Source organism: Mchenga conophoros, linkage group LG8, assembly GCF_057382185.1.
Source record: "Mchenga conophoros isolate Kocher_MC1m ecotype Shallow Benthic linkage group LG8, M_conophoros_male_GT1.1, whole genome shotgun sequence".
In the NCBI taxonomy this organism is placed as follows: Eukaryota; Metazoa; Chordata; class Actinopteri; order Cichliformes; family Cichlidae; genus Mchenga; species Mchenga conophoros.
This window is the reverse complement of record NC_140533.1, coordinates 8,935,354-8,940,262: the sequence shown is the minus strand read 5'-3', so window position 1 is coordinate 8,940,262 and position 4,909 is coordinate 8,935,354.

Below are 4,909 nucleotides of genomic sequence, written 5' to 3'. Positions count from 1 at the left end.
CAGCGAAACCATTAGAGAGCCGCGACGGGAGCTCCTACATTGCCTCATGCTCCGCTTCTCTGTCTCTCCCCAAAGTGGGTTTGTGTGCAGGTTTTGGCGCCGTGATTTTAGAGCCAGACTGAGGCTTTCTGACAAATGTGAAGCCTACTCTATCATGACATAAATATATATATGTAATATAATATATATATATTTTTAAAGAAACTACCCGCAAACTCTGGTCAACTGGGAATCATCAGACTTTATCAGCTGAGTATCTGCTGACTTTGCTAGGAGGAAGTAACCTCCTAATTATGAAATTGTTTAGCAATGACATTGTCTTAATAAGTGATTAATATACGTCAAACTAAGCCCAGTGAGCTTCATTGAATTTTAAACCAGGGGTTTTCACAGAGTTAGAACATTTTCCAGTAAACCCTTCATCATCCTGACACCACCCCTCACAGCACCAGTAATGACTGAGTAACATGACAGATGGACTTGATGTGTCACAGTATGTGTCACATATCAGAGCGTCTACAACGTGGGGATGGTACCACGGACACAGTGTTTATGTTTTAACCTGTCTATATGCACTTTAATGATGCAGCACAGTTTTATAATTTATAGCAAACTATTCCAGAGGAGCCCTTGGTTGCTATGGGTTGCAGACTCCTTAAAATTTACAACTTGAGTTGTGGCTGCTAATTTTGCTAACAATATCGTGTCAGCCATGAAGAAGATGTGGTCATAAAGGGACGGACATGGTCAGCAGCGACACTCCTGTAAGCTGTGGTATGCTCACTTGCTACCGGGGACCCCAAAGTACACCAAGAAAGTGTTCCTCACACCATTACCATCCTGAACAACTGATAGAAGGCAGTTGTTAGCCTGTGTGAGTCATTAGCCTGAGGAGCTGACAGGAACAACACCCAGTGTGGCCTTCTGCTGCTTTAGCTCATCTGCTTCAGAGTTGAGTGTTCAGAGATGCTCTTCTGCATGACTTAGTCATAACGAGTGGTTATCTGAGTTACTGTTGTCTTCTGAAGCAGTCTGACCATTCTCCTCTGACCTTTAATATGAGGCATTTTCACACAGAGGACTACTTCACTGGATATTTTCTCCTTTTTGGGCCATTTTCTGTGAGAAATACAGATGGTTGTGTGGGAAAATTCCAGCAGATCAGCAGTTTCTACTCAGACCAGGCCATCTGGCACCCACAACCATGTTCAAAGTCACTTAAATCATCTTTCCTCCCTATTCTGCTGCTCAGTTTGAACTTCAGCAGGTCGTCTCAGCCATGATCACATGCCTAAATGAGTTGCTGCCATGTGATTGGCTGGTTAGATGTTTGTGTTATAGATCAGTTGACATTTATATCTAATAAAGTGGGGAAAAAAGTGCATGCAATCAACCGGCGTTAGACTGGTGTTCTCCTTTAACTATTGGCAACATAACTGTGGGGTTATATAAAATTTTGAATAAAGTCATACAGGGCTATAAATGTTCTGTTGATACAGCTGCACACTGACAAAAGCACAGACGAGTGACAAATAGAAAGGAAAAAAGCAACATAAAATGTCTCACTAAGGTGGTGCCAGGACATTTTCTCTCAAAAATATTTCCGTATTTAGTGATTTTTTTGTTGGTTGCGAAGGATGATGCCTAACGTATTGGTCCAAATTCTGTCCTAGGCTTCCAACTGGAATCAGAACTGCTGAGTGTGAAGATCGCAGGATATGATTCATGCCATTTTCAGGTGATCAGTAACAAAAGCTAGTACTGATTTGCAGTGATCCTTTTCTGTAAGGGGATAAGTGAACCAAATTTATGCTAAGTTTCTCCACAGCATCATAGAGCCCCTAGATTGCCTCGCTATAGGGGTCTAGAGATAGTTTTATTCCTTTAACTCGCCTTCAGTTAAATTTCTTACACGTGAGACATTTAATCGCACTAAGGGTAGTTTTGTATTTCAGCGGTGTTTCCAGAAAACAGTTTGAACTGAAATCCTGAGACATGACACCCGTCATTCTCATTTCTGTGATTACTCAACAGTCAGAAAAGGGGAGTGGAGGTTTGTTGGTCGTAGGATAAGTGCCTGCTATTTATGACACAAATGTTTTTTACGTTTAAGTCTCTTAACTCTACAGCATAGCATTCCCATCATAGGGATAAGTTGGTTTTACTCTAATGCACTCTGAGGTGAGTCGAGTTCTCCATAAATGTCTCAGCATGTTCAGCTTTAAACTCCAATTAAATTAACTACGCCCCAAGTGCAGGGCTTAGGCAACAGCCTTTGGGAGTCCAGTCCCATTAAGCGCACATGACAATGGTCCCAGGCTGACCTGTCCAACAGGAAACAGGGCCTTATCAACAGGAACAGAGTCCCCATCCCGTCCTCAAAGGCCAGTAAAAGGCCCGTCTGTCGTTAAAGCTCAGGGGTGGCCTGCAGCTCTGCCAGCTCTGGCACTTCAGCTGACGACACCACAGCCACATTCCACTCGCGAGTGAGCTTAAACATTTCCAAACCCCAGGTACTATTCACACACAGGGGCACACACACACTTACACACACACGAGGAAGTATCGCAACTTGGAAAACTGCCATCATTCAAAGTTTCAGAAAACACTGTCCTCACATTCCCAAAGGCTTAAGTTGGCCTTACACATTCTGTTGAATATAAAGTTGCTTAATGCTGCAAATCTGCTCTCAAATATCCACGTTGGGGTTTTTGTTTTTGTTTTGTTTTTTACCAGATTTCAAGGGCTTGATGAGTTGCTGTTGTTCATTAGCACATAGTTGAACATGTCAATATGACAGACGTTGTTCATCTGTCGGCCATTCTGATCTGAATACCGTCTCACATTTGCAGTCTTGGTCCGTTTCAGGAGCTTCGAGATGAGCAGAGAAAACCAAATGGATGAAATTTGGTTACTTGTTGCTGATTGGTCTATGATTAGTACATTAGCTGATTTACAGTGTGTTTGGTGACAAAGGGCTGAGCTCTTTAAGCACAGACACTGTTTAATACACACCTCTAATCTGTCTAAACAGTACCCGGGGGTATTCAAGGATTTGTGTGTGTGTGTGTGAGAATGAGTGACTGCATGGCTGTGTTTGGTCTGTGTTGTCACCTGCTGCCTTTGCCAACACTTCCCAGGCATGAAGTGTTGTTTATGCTGCTGCTGCCTTCACGCCAGCCTCAACAGAGATTTGCTCAGATGAGCGAACAGGCATCAGATTCATTCGCAAATATTCACTTGAATGCTTTTGGTTTATGTGGTCAAACTGGCGTTTCTTACGGAGAATCGCATTTTACAAATGTGACAAATTTTGGAAAAATGACAGTTTATTATATTTAGTTAGCACGTAGGAATGCAAACCATCACTTAAAACACTGACAGATCACTGAATAATATTAAGTTTCTCCATTCAGCAGACCCAATGAAAAATAGCCTTAACAATGAATTGATGCTACTGAGAAATGTTACACTTTTCTTTTGTTATTACTGTGAACATGGATGTCTGTGATTTGTTGTCCCAGTGGTGTAAATAGAATTAAGTGTGTCTGAACATGGAAAATACAGAATGAATTTGTTTGGTGACATTTACTTTCAGTTACAGTTTAAAATGCATTGGAAGTGCCAAATACTTCCTCTTTTGGTCATTGGCTGTGTGATGGCCAAACCCATGGCCACACTCCAAAAGTCGGTAACTCCTATGTATTTTCATTTCTTCATTTGAACACAATAACACATGTAGTTTCCAATAAGTTTACTGATTGGTTTGGATACATTTGTTCTATTTGTAAGCGCACACATTTAGTTTACTTATGTATTCATACCAGTTCATTACTTTGTTGGATTTTTGACTAACCTTTGTTTCTTTTACTTCTCACCTGCCATGATCCCTGGGCATTGTCAGACAGAAGCTGGTGGCCAGGGTTTGAAGCTGTTAAATACAAAGAGGGATAATTGGACCGCACCACCACTTCCTGCTGAAGGGGAGAATGTATGTTTTCTTTAATTAAAAACAAAGTATTTGTACTTTAAATTAAATATATATTGAGTTTAGGGTTCAGTAGTTTTGATTTTCTTCTTTGGTCTTTAGTTTATTAACAAACCAGACTGTACTGCGTTGTTTGTTGTTTATGATGTGTTTTGTTTCAAAGTGTTGTTTTATTTATCTCACAAATAATAATATGCTATTTTAAAACTTTCCTTTTAGTTTGAGCAGTGTAGTGTAACTAACTTATATATAGTGCTTTTTTGATTTGGATGAATAAAAATAACACAAAATGTAATTGTCCCAATTGCCAGTCTTGGCAGCCGGGGATCAGTCCGCCAGGGCCTTCGCTCCTGGCCGCCGCCCGGCACACAATGCACCCGACCCCTATGGTGCCTCCTGCGGGTGATGGGCCTGCGGGAGGATGGGCCCATGTCCCCTTTTCGGGCTGTGCCCGGCCGGGCCCCATGGACTAAGGCCCGGCCACCAGACACTCGCCCTCGGGCACCCTCCCCGGGCCTGGCTCCAGGGCGGGGCCCCAGTAACCCTATCCCGGGCTGGGTAAACTGTTCCCTCGATGTTTTTCTCATAAGGGTCTTCTGAATCGCTCTTTGTCTGGTCCCTCACCCAGGACCAATTTGCCATGGGAGACCCTACCAGGGCGTGTTGACCAGGGGGCAAATGCCCCCAGACAACATAGCCCCTGGGATCCCTGGTACACATAAACCCCTCTACCACGATAAGGTAGCAATTCCCGGAGAGGGCAGTGGATGAGGCAAAGACTCGGGTGTAGGAAGAGTTCGGAGAGGCCATGGAAAAAGACTCGAAGAGATTCTGGCAAACCGTCAGGCGTCTCAGGAGGGGAAAGCGGTGCTCTACCTGCACTGTGTATAGTGCTGGCGGAGCGCTGCTGACTTTGACTGA